A 12510-nucleotide genomic window follows, 5' to 3' on the forward strand; every position below is an offset into this window, starting at 1 on the left:
TGTGTGTGTACGCGTGTGTTTGTGTGTGTGTGTGTGTGTGTGTGTGTGTGTGTGTGTGTGTGTGTGTGTGTGTGTGTGTGTGTGTGTGTGTGTGTGTGTGTGTGTCTTACCTTGATACACCAGGTGGAATCCTTTGGAGCTGGATTGGCCTTTGGAGGTGAATCGGATCAGAACCTGATTGGACGTTGCCAACGGCAGCGACTCACCTGAGAAAGAGAGAATGAGACAGAGAAAGAGAGGGGAATGAGAGAGGGAAAGGAGAGAGGAGTGAAAGACGAGGAGGGAGAGGAGGAAAAGAGGGAGAGGAGTGAGAGGAGGAGGAAGAGGAGGACAAGGAGGAAGAGGCGTGAGAGGAGTGAGAGGAGGAGGTGGAAGAGAGGAGGAGAAAGAGGAGGGAGAGAGGAGGAGGAAGAGGAGGGAGAGAGGAGGAGGAAGAGGAGGAAGAGAGGAGGAGGAAGAGAGGAGGAGGAGGGAGATAGGAGGAGGAGGGAGAGGAGGGAGAGAGGAGGAGGAAGAGGAGGGAGAGAGGAGGAGGAAGAGGAGGAAGAGAGGAGGAGGGAGAGAGGAGGAGGAAGAGAGGAGGAGGAAGAGGAGGGAGAGAGGAGAAGGAAGAGGAGGGAGAGAGGAGGAGGAAGAGGAGTGAGAGGAGGATGAGGAAGAGGAGGGAGAGAGGAGGAGGAAGAGGAGTGAGAGAAGGAGGAGGATGAGGAGTGAGAAGAGGAGGGAGAGGAGAGAGAGAGGAGGAGGAAGAGGAGCGAGAGACGAGGAGGAAGAGGATAATGAAGAGGAAGGAGAGAGGGAGGAAGAGGAGTGAGTGACGGAGACAGATAAACCTAGATAAAACACATGAACAATATGTGTAAGGTAATGAATCCTGAGAAACAGATGCAGCCAGCCAAAATAAAGTAGTGACATGTTGGAGAATACTTCATCAATCCGTGGAGGCAAGATAGTAGTAGCTAGTAGTCACTAGTATTCACTAGTAGTAGCTAGTAGTCACTAGCATTCACTAGTGGTAGCTAGTAGTAGCTAGTAGTCACAAGTGTTCACTAGTAGTAACTAGTAGTAGCTCGTAGTCACTAGTATTCACTGGTAGTAGCTAGTAGTCAGTAGTAGTAGCTAGTAGTCACTAGTAGTAGCTAGAAGTCACTAGTATTCACTAGTTTTCACTAGTAGTAGCTAGTAGTCACTAGTATTCACTAGTATTCACTAGTAGTAGCTAGTAGTCACTAGTATTCACTAGTATTCACTAGTAGTCGCTAGTAGTCACTAGTGTTCACGAGTAGTAGCTAGTAGTCACTAGTATTCACTAGTAGTAGCTAGTAGTCACTAGTATTCACTAGTAGTAGCTAGCAGTCACTAGTATTCACTAGTAGTAGCTAGTAGTCACTAGTAGAAAATAGTGTTCACTAGTAGTAGCTAGTAGTCACTACTATTTAGTAGTAGTAGCTAGTATTAGCTAGTAGTCACTAGTATTCACTAATAGTAGCTAAAAGTCACTAGTAGAAGCTAGTATTCACTAGTAATTACTAGTATTCACTAGTATTCACTAGTAGTCACTAGTATTAGCTAGTAGTCACTAGTAGTAGCTAGTAGTCACTAGTAGAAGCTAGTAGTCACTAGTAGAAGCTAGTAGTCACTAGTAGAAGCTATTATTCACTAATATACACTAGTATTCACTAATAGTAGCTAGTAGTCACTAGTATTAGCTAGTAGTCACTAGTAGTAGCTAGTAGTCAATAGTAGAAGCTAGTAGTCACTAGTAGTAGCTATTATTAGCTAGTAGTCACTAGTATTCACTAATAGTAGCTAGAAGTCACTAGTAGAAGCTAGTATTTACTAGTAATTACTAGTATTCACTAGTAGTAGCTAGTAGTCACTGGTATTAGCTAGTAGTCACTAGTAGTAGCTAGTAGTCACTAGTAGAAGCTAGTAGTCACTAGTAGAAGCTAGTAGTCGCTAGTAGAAGCTAGTATTCACTAGTAGACACTAGTATTCACTAGTAGTAGCTAGTAGTCACTAGTATTAGCTAGTAGTCACTAGTAGAAGCTAGTAGTCAATAGTAGAAGCTAGTAGTCACTAGTAGTAGCTATTATTAGCTAGTACAAGCTAGTAGTCACTAATAGTAGCTAGTAGCCACTAGTAGTAGCTAGTAGTAGCTAGTAGTAGCTAGTAGTCACTAGTATTCAGTAGTAGTAGCTATTATTAGCTAGTAGTCACTAGTATTCACCAATTAGTAGTTGGTAGTAGTCACTAGTAGTCACTAGTAGTAGCTAGTAGTCACTAGTAGTCACTCGTAGTAGCTAGTAGTCACTAGTAGTCACTCGTAGTAGCTAGTAGTCACTCGTAGTAGCTAGTAGTCACTCGTAGTAGCTAGTAGTCACTAGTAGTCGCTCGTAGTAGCTAGTAGTCACTCGTAGTAGCTAGTAGTCACTCATAGTAGCTAGTAGTCACTCGTAGTAGCTAGTAGTCACTAGTAGTCACTCGCAGTAGCTAGTAGTTACTCGTAGTAGCTAGTAGTCACTCGTAGTAGCTAGTAGTCACTCGTAGTAGCTAGTAGTCACTAGTAGTAGCTCGTAGTAGCTAGTAGTCACTCGTAGTAGCTAATAGTCACTAGTAGTCACTAGTAGTACTTCTTTCCCATGGAAGAGACAGCTGAGTCAGCCCTGTAGTTTTGGACCTGAAAGTAATTTATACGTAACTATTTCATACCTTTTCACTTGCCAGTTTTCCATCTGACTGGCAACGGATTTTCATGCGAATATTTAAAATTCTGTATGAAAACCATATGCGCATTTACCCTCCAGAGATGTGTTCCCATCCATTTACCCTCCAGAGATGTGTTCCCATCCATTTACCCTCCAGAGATGTGTTCCCATCCATTTACCCTCCAGAGATGTGTTCCCATCCATTTACCCTCCAGAGATGTGTTCCCATCCATTTACCCTCCAGAGATGTGTTCCCATCCATTTACCCTCCAGAGATGTGTTCTCATCCATTTACCCTCCAGAGATGTGTTCCCATCCATTTACCCTCCAGAGATGTGTTCCCATCCATTTACCCTCCAGAGATGTGCTCCCATCCATTTACCCTCCAGAGATGTGTTCCCATCCATTTACCCAACAGAGATGTGTTCCCATCCATTTACCCAACAGAGATGTGTTCCCATCCTTTTACCCTCCAGAGATGTGCTCCCATCCATTTACCCTCCAGAGATGTGTTCCCATCCATTTACCCAACAGAGATGTGTTCCCATCCTTTTACCCTCCAGAGATGTGCTCCCATCCATTTACCCTCCAGAGATGTGTTCCCATCCATTTACCCTCCAGAGATGTGCTCCCATCAATTTACCCCCAAGAGATGTGCTCCCATCCATTTACCCTCCAGAGATGTGTTCCCAGCAATTTACCCTCCAGAGATGTGTTCCCATCCATTTACCCTCCAGAGATGTGTTCCCATCCATTTACCCTCCAGAGATGTGTTCCCATCCATTTACCCTCCAGAGATGTGTTCCCAGCCATTTTCCCAATCTGGTATTGGCACGTGCACTGTAGTCAACATTAGTCTACATGATTGTCACGACTAATCCCGCTCCTCCACTCTGATGCTCGTTTGTCGGCAGTTTACTCATTATTACGCACACCTGTCACCATCATTACGCGCACCTGCGCATCGTGAGACTCACCTGGACTCCCATCACCTTCCTGATTTCATCCCCCATATCTGTCATTCCCTTTTGGTTCTTTCCTCAGGTGTTATTGATTCTGTTAGTGAGTTTCATCTCGTGGTTCTCGTTCTGTTCCATGTTTCATGTATTATTAAATTCACTCCCTGTACTTGCTTGCTGACTCCCAGGTGCAATGATGAGACTATTATTACGGCCAAAAGAGCAAGATTTTTTATTTTATTTTACCTGTCAAGAAGGAAGCCGAGCATCGATCATCTTGTCACCAGAATAATATCCCTGTGAAGTTCATCGTATTTTATTTCATCTGTAAACGGTTTCCCGTGTCGTAGCGGGAGGACCACACGACATATCATATCATCGTCAAGTTTACTTTCGATACGATGGTTATTACATCAATATTTACGCAGAAAAGCATTTCCACCCACATTTCTCACGTAATTCATTTTACTGAAGCAAAAATATACAATTTGGAAAGTTTACCAACAAATGTTTTGTTTCGATTTGGTCAGGACTATTTATCCGACATGTACAGTACTTTACTCACATTAAAAGGTTTGATGGAAAACTGGTTATTAACCTGTTGGGGATGGGGGCGCTGTTTAGACTATTTATGCTAATGTGGCTAATTTTTTAAACGGCTTCCCACAAAATCCTTGATCGTACAATATGCATATTATTATTATTATTGGATAGAAAACAGTCTATAGTTTCTATAGGAGTTGAAATTTTGTCTCTAAGTGGAACAGAGCCCATTCTACAGCAATTTCCCTGACATGGAGTCAGATTTGAGAAACGTTGGCCACTTTTCTGAAGTCATTTAAACGGGCACTGTCGTTGCTATGACTATACGGACACTTCTTACGTCTTCCCCTGGATGCCTTTACGTGATGACGATTCCAACGGGCTCGATTGCTCGTTCACAGGCACTACAAATGAAAAAAACCTTTAGCTAGCAAGTCTTTTCTTGCTGCGTAACGCGCGTGGAAGACACCGACCCTCTCCTGTTCCAAGCATTAGTTTAGCCTGTTATATTTCTCCGGTCATCTTTTCACTCGTTATAGGAGTTACAAACATCACAAAGTAGTTAATTTAAAGCGTTTTATAGCAATTTATATCCGTTTAGTGCGATTTTGGGACATTTATTTTTGCAACGATGTGAAAAGTTGGGAACGCTTTTCAGTTCATCCCGAACGTAGTTGACATTTCCACATGGCAAGAGGACAGCTTTCCACCAAAAGACGATTTCTCCCAAGAAAGGATCCTTTGCCCAAGATACTGATGGAAGAACAGCTCAAGGTAGGACATTTTTATTATGATAAATCGTGTTTCTGTCGAAACATTTTAGTGGCTTAGGACGCCATGTTTTTTGACGTAGCTTCGCTTGGCGCAAACTGTATTGAAAAGTAAGGATAAATTAAAAAATGTAATAACGCAATTGTATTAAGAATTAAATTGTCTATCAATCCCTGTCCACCCTATATTTTTTAGTCACGTTTATGAGTATTTATGTATAAGAGTAGATCACTGTCTAAGTGGCGCAAGGACAAATTCTGTACCAGCTGAGTCTACATTTCACATTGTCTAACCATGATTTTGGTGGCTAAATATAAACATTTTCGATCAAACTGTATATGCATGTTGTAATGTGATGTTACAGGAGTGTCATCGGAAGAATTCTGAGAAGGTTAGTGAAAAAATTAATATCTTTTGGCGATGTTGACTTTTATCGCTCACTTTGGCTAGAATCAATGCTGGGCTGCTAATTGCTATGTGCTAAGCTAATATAACGATTTATTGTGTTTTCGCTGTAAGACACTTAGAAAATCTGAAATATTGTCTGTATTCACAGGATCTGTGTCTTTCGATTCGTGTATGCTGTGTATTTTTACGAAATGTTTGATGATTAGTAGTTAGGTAAACACGTTGCTCATTGTAATTATTCTAGTCCATTTGTGATGGTGGGTGCAATTGTAAACTATGCCATATACCTGAAATATGCACTTTTTTCTAACAAAACCTATCCCATACCATAAATATGTTATCAGACTGTCATCTAATGAGTTTTTTTGTTGGTTAGGGGCTATAAATATCTTAGTTTAGCCGAATTGGTGATGGCTACTGGTGTTGGTGGACAAATAAAAGATGGTGGAATATGCTAATGTGTTTTTAGGTAATAGATGTACATCTTTACATATTGTGTCTTCCCTGTAAAACATTTTAAAAATCGGAAATGTTGACTGGATTCATAAGATCTGTGTCTTTCATTAGCTGTATTGGACTTTAATGTGTGAAAGTTAAATATTTTAAAAAAATATTTTTTTTGAATTTCGCGGCACTGGTTTTTCAGTGGGGGGGGGGGGGGTGTGCCGCTAGCGCCACGCTGATCCTAGACAGGTTAATGTCAGTCTTTCTTCCTTACATGACTCATTGGCTGACTCACTGTTGGAATTAAAGCCCTTAAGTGACCTGTGACAAACTAGTTTAGTTGATCTCTTTGCTCCTCTCTCTCTCTCTCTCTCTCTCTCTCTCTCTCTCTCTCTCTCTCTCTCTCTCTCTCTCTCTCTCTCTCTCTCTCTCTCTCTCTCTCTCTCTCTCTCTCTCTCTCTCTCTCTCTCTCTCTCTCTCTCTCTCTGTCTCCCCTCCTCTCTCTCTCTCTCTCTCTCTCTCTCTCTCTCTCTCTCTCTCTCTCTCTCTCTCCTCTCTCTCTCTCTCTCTCTCTCTCTCTCTCTCTCTCTCTCTTCTTCCCTCTCTCTGTCTCCCCTCCTCTCTATCTCTCTCTCTCTTCTTCCCTCTCTCTGTCTCCCCTCCTCTCTCTCTCTCTCTCTTCTACCCTCTCTCTGTCTCCCCTCCTCTCTCTCTCTCTCTCTCTTCTTCCCTCTCTCTGTCTCCCCTCCTCTCTCTCTCTCTCTCTTCTTACCCTCTCTCTGTCTCCCCTCCTCTCTCTCTCTCTCTCTCTTCTTCCCTCTCTCTGTCTCCCCTCCTCTCTCTCTCTCTCTCTCTCTCTCTCTCTCTCTCTCTCTCTTCTTCCCTCTCTCTGTCTCCCCTCCTCTCTATCTCTCTCTCTCTTCTTCCCTCTCTCTGTCTCCCCTCCTCTCTCTCTCTCTCTCTTCTACCCTCTCTCTGTCTCCCCTCCTCTCTCTCTCTCTCTTCTTCCCTCTCTCTGTCTCCCCTCCTCTCTCTCTCTTCTTCCCTCTCTCTGTCTCCCCTCCTCTCTCTCTCTCTCTGTCTCCCCTCCTCTCTCTCTCTCTCTCTTCTACCCTCTCTCTGTCTCCCCTCCTCTCTCTCGCTCTCTCTTCTTCCCTCTCTCTGTCTCCCCTCCTCTCTCTCGCTCTCTCTTCTTCCCTCTCTCTGTCTCCCCTCCTCTCCCTCTACCTTCCCTCTCTTCCCACTTCTTCCCTCTCTCTGTGTCTACCCACACTCAGATTCCCAGCGGCAGTGTCTGTGTGTGTGTGGGAGAGTGTGTGTGTGGAAGGGTGTGTGCGTGTGTGTGTGTGTGTATGTGTGTGTGTGTGTGTTATACAAAGTGTTGACAGTAACACAAGGCCCCCAACATGGCTGGCCTGTGGTGTTGTCACCATGGTTACTCTGATTCCGCTGCGGGACTCCTCAGGCCACGCTGTGTATTTTATTACAGGAAGTGGTCAGTGTCGCCGTTACGACAGCAGGGTTTAATAACGGCGACCGGTGACAGGTATTAACACAGACAGACAAGAGTAGAGGAGAGCAAGCGGAAGCTATTCCACACATCATATAGTGTGATACCTTACAGTTCATGGGTCCTGCCGTGGTCAAACGTAGTGCAATGTTAGAGGGAATAGGGTGCATTTGGAGTGCACTTAGTGTGTCTGGTATTGGTCCCAAGCCATCACTGTATGCCAAGTCCCTCTGGTTCCATTCTGCTTCCTAGCCCCTTGCCCCCTGAACCCTTCAATGTGAACAGTGAACATGCTAATTACTCTCTTACTGCCGTGCCTTCAGGAAATAATCACACCCATTGACTTTTTATACATTTTTGGTGTGTTACAAAAGACGGATTAAAATGGATTTATTATTATTTATATATTTAAATTCAACGATCTACACAAGATACTCTGTAATGTCAAAGTGTGTAAGTCTCTAAGGGCACAACTGGACTGTACATTATGTACCTATTAAATGATAGTATGTATTATATATTTTTTTATTTTATTATTCAAGTTCTGTCAAGATGATTGCTGATCATTGCTCGACAGCCATTTTCATGTCTTGCCACACATTGTCAAGCCGATTTATGTCAAAAAAATATAACTCAGCCAATCAGGAATATGCAATGTTGTCTTGGTAAGCTACTCCTGTGTATATTTGGCCTTGTGTTTGAGGTTATTGTCCTGCTGAAAGGTGCATTTATCAGTGTCTGTTGAAAAAGCAGACTGAACCAAGTTTCCTCAAGGATGTGGTCTTGAGCTTAGCTCTATTCTGTTTATTTTGCGTCGTAAAAAAATGTGTTTGTCCTTGATGATGACAACCGTGATCCATCCTCAATTATATTATACCTCTGTCACTGTTTTAAAGTCACCATTGGCTTCATGTTGAAATCCCCGAGAGGTTTCCTTACTCTCCGGCAACTGAGTTAAGAATGGCGCATGTTTCTTTGTAGTGACTGGGTCTATTGATACACTATCCAAAGTGCAATTAATAACTTCACCATGTTCAAAGGGATATTCAATGTCAGGATCTTCCAATTTTATCAATTTTAAATTCAGGCTGTAGCACAACAAAATCTTTTTAAAAAGTCAAGGGGTATGAATACATTCTGAAGGCACTGTATCTGGCAAATTAATGCATGTCAAAAAATGTATTGTTGAACAGCCCGTATGTAGTCATGTTTTTCTGCAGTGATGGTTGCTAATTAATTAATTAGTTAATAATGAGTTAAAGCTTTATTTAAATGTTATGTTCATGTCTTGATTACTTTGATTTGACCACTGATTGGATAATAACAGCTTGTCAAGTACGCCACGACATAATTGAACACTTCCGACCCTGTACACCGTATGCTGAAACGGACATATGTATTTAGCTTGAGTGGGCTGAAAAGTACATTTCATCTCGTGTGTATGAGCTCGTGTCTGTGTTTAGGTGGTTATAGATGTAGACTGTAGGGGTACATCAGAGACTGTTTAGGTGGTTATAGATGTAGACTGTAGGGTATATCAGAGACTGTTGATATGATTATAGATGTAGACTGTAGGGTATATCAGAGACTGTTTAGGTGGTTATAGATGTAGACTGTAGGGTATATCAGAGACTGTTGATATGATTATAGATGTAGACTGTAGGGTATATCAGAGACTGTTTAAGTGGTAATAGATATAGACTGTAGGGTATATCAGAGACTGTTGATATGATTATAGATGTAGACTGTAGGGTATATCAGAGACTGTTGATATGATTATAGATGTAGACTGTAGGGTATATCAGAGACTGTTTAAGTGGTAATAGATGTAGACTGTAGGGTATATCAGAGACTGTTTAAGTGGTAATAGATGTAGACTGTAGGGTATATCAGAGACTGTTTAAGTGGTAATAGATGTAGACTGTAGGGGTACATCAGTGACTGTGTTTCTCTGTGGGCTAAAATGCTAGCTGTATTCTAATGGCAGACTATCTCAGCTCCGCTATGCTGCCAAATAAATGATAGTTGTATAACATTAGTATAATTTCTCAGCTCCGCTACGCTGCTAATTAAATGCTAGCTGTATTCTAATGGCAGACTATCTCAGCTCCGCTATGCTGCTATATAATGGTAGCTGTATTCTAATGGCAGACTTTCTCAGCTCCGCTATGCTGCTAATTAAATGCTAGCTGTATTCTAATGGCAGACTTTCTCAGCTCCTCTACGCTGCTAATTAAATGCTAGCTGTATTCTAATGGCAGACTTTCTCAGCTCCGCTATGCTGCTAATTAAATGCTAGCTGTATTCTAATGGCAGACTATCTCAGCTCCGCTATGCTGCTAATTAAATGCTAGCTGTATTCTAATGGCAGACTATCTCAGCTCCGCTATGCTGCTAATTAAATGCTAGCTGTATTCTAATGGCAGACTTTCTCAGCTCCGCTATGCTGCTAATTAAATGCTAGCTGTATTCTAATGGCAGACTATCTCAGCTCCGCTACGCTGCTAATTCAATGCTAGCTGTATTCTAATGGCAGACTTTCTCAGCTCCGCTATGCTGCTAATTCAATGCTAGCTGTATTCTAATGGCAGACTATCTCAGCTCCGCTATGCTGCTAATTAAATGCTATCTGTATTCTAATGGCAGACTATCTCATTTCCGCTATGCTGCTATATAATGGTAGCTGTATTCTAATGGCAGACTATCTCAGCTCCGCTATGCTGCCATATAATGGTAGTTGTATTCTAATGGCAGACTATCTCAGCTCCGCTGTGTCGCTATATGCTTGGTTTGAGGGAAGGCCATGAAGCTGCCTAGACCAGTTGATATATCCCTCTCTCTCTGTTTATTGAAGTGTAAAGTGTGTATTCTGAGACTGCTGCCACCGGACAGGAAACAGAGGTAATATTAAGTCTGTCAGGCCATAGATCTGAGGAAATGAGAGATGGACATATGCACTACACAATCGTACGACTTGTCTTTGATATCGCTGCCTCTCTTCTCGCTTCCTCTTTCTCTCGTTCTCTTTCTAAATCCCTCTTCCTTTTTCTTATTTCTTCCCCTGCCCATTCATTCAATCCTTTGTTTCCATTTTCACTCTTTCAGACACACTATTTCCCTAGAGCTCTCAATCCCTCTCTCAAAATGACAGCCTACTGGAGGTCATTTTGCAGGGCTCTGGCAGTGTTCCTCTTGCACAAAGGCGGAGGTAGCGGTCCTGCTGCTGGGTTGTTGCCCTCCTACGGCCTCCTCCACGTCTCCTGATGTACTGGCCTGTCTCCTGGTAGCGCCTCCATGCTCTGGACACTACGCTGACAGACACAGCAAACCTTCTTGCCACAGCTCGCATTGATGTGCCATCCTGGATGAGCTGCACTACCTGAGCCACTTGTGTGGGTTGTAGACTCCGTCTCATGCTACCACTAGAGTGAGAGCACCGCCAGCATTCAAAAGTGACCAAAACATCAGCCAGGAAGCATATGAACTGAGAAGTGGTCTGTGGTCACCACCTGCAGAACCACTCCTTTATTGGGGGTGTCTTGCTAATTGCCTATAATTTCCACCTTTTGTCTATTCCATTTGCACAACAGCATGTGAAATTTATTGTCAATCAGTGTTGCTTCCTAAGTGGACAGTTTGATTTCACAGAAGTGTGATTGACTTGGAGTTACATTGTGTTGTTTAAGTGTTCCCTTTATTTTTTTTTGAGCAGTGTATGATGTCTCAGTGTGTCCTTAGATTGGATGTCTCAGTGTGTCCTTAGATTGGATGTCTCAGTGTGTCCTTAGATTGGATGTCTCAGTGTGTCCTTAGATTGGATGTCTCAGTATGTCCTTAGATTGGATGTCTCAGTGTGTCCTTAGATTGGATTGTCTCAGTGTGTCCTTAGATTGGATTGTCTCAGTGTGTCCTTAGATTGGATGTCTCAGTGGGTCCTTAGATTGGATGTCTCAGTGTGTCCTTAGATTGGATGTCTCAGTATGTCCTTAGATTGGATTATCTCAGTGGGTCCTTAGATTGGATGTCTCAGTGTGTCCTTGGTTGGATGTCTCAGTGTGTCCTTATAGTGGATGTCTCAGTGTGTCCTTAGATTGGATGTCTCAGTGTGTTCTTATAGTGGATGTCTCAGTGTGTCCTTAGATTGGATGTCTCAGTGTGTCCTTAGATTGGATGTCTCAGTGTGTCCTTAGATTGGATGTCTCAGTGGGTCCTTAGATTGGATGTCTCAGTGTGTCCTTATATTGGATGTCTCAGTGTGTCCTTAGGTTGGATGTCTCAGTGTGTCCTTATAGTGGATGTCTCAGTGTGTCCTTAGATTGGATGTCTCAGTGTGTCCTTAGATTGGATGTCTCAGTGTGTCCTTAGATTGGATTGTCTCAGTGTGTCCTTAGATTGGATTGTCTCAGTGTGTCCTTAGATTGGATGTCTCAGTGGGTCCTTAGATTGGATGTCTCAGTGTGTCCTTAGATTGGATGTCTCAGTATGTCCTTAGATTGGATTGTCTCAGTGGGTCCTTAGATTGGATGTCTCAGTGTGTCCTTAGATTGGGTGTCTCAGTGTGTCCTTAGATTAGATTGTCTCAGTGTGTCCTTATAGTGGATGTCTCAGTGTGTCCTTAGGTTGGATGTCTCAGTGTGTCCTTATAGTGGATGTCTCAGTGTGTCCTTAGATTGGATGTCTCAGTGTGTCCTTAGATTGGATGTCTCAGTGTGTCCTTAGATTGGATGTCTCAGTGTGTCCTTAGGTTGGATGTCTCAGTGTGTCCTTATAGTGGATGTCTCAGTGTGTCCTTAGGTTGGATGTCTCAGTGTGTCCTTATAGTGGATGTCTCAGTGTGTCCTTAGATTGGATGTCTCAGTGTGTCCTTAGATTGGATGTCTCAGTGTGTCCTTAGATTGGATGTCTCAGTGTGTCCTTAGACTGGATGTCCAAGTGTGTCCTTAGATTGGATGTCCAAGTGTGTCCTTAGATTGGATGTCTCAGTGTGTCCTTAGATTGGATGTCTCAGTGTGTCCTTAGATTGGATGTCTCAGTGTGTCCTTGGTTGGATGTCTCAGTGTGTCCTTATAGTGGATGTCTCAGTGTGTCCTTAGATTGGATGTCTCAGTGTGTCCTTATAGTGGATGTCTCAGTGTGTCCTTATAGTGGATGTCTCAGTGTGTCCTTA

The 12510-nt window shown here is 42.8% G+C and overlaps 1 protein-coding gene across 1 annotated transcript in view; it reads right to left on the minus strand.

Annotated features, from left to right (window-relative positions):
• LOC129847340 (CUB and sushi domain-containing protein 2-like) overlaps positions 1–413 on the minus strand; it is a 76808-nt gene extending 76395 nt beyond the window's left edge. The window contains exon 1 of the mRNA XM_055915105.1: positions 111–413. The gene's annotated coding sequence lies outside the window, so the exon portion shown is untranslated. The remainder of the gene's footprint in view (positions 1–110) is intronic.
• Positions 414–12510: the final 12097 nt, after the last annotated feature.

The sequence above is a fragment of the Salvelinus fontinalis genome, unplaced genomic scaffold, assembly GCF_029448725.1.
Source record: "Salvelinus fontinalis isolate EN_2023a unplaced genomic scaffold, ASM2944872v1 scaffold_0785, whole genome shotgun sequence".
Taxonomy (NCBI): Eukaryota; Metazoa; Chordata; class Actinopteri; order Salmoniformes; family Salmonidae; genus Salvelinus; species Salvelinus fontinalis.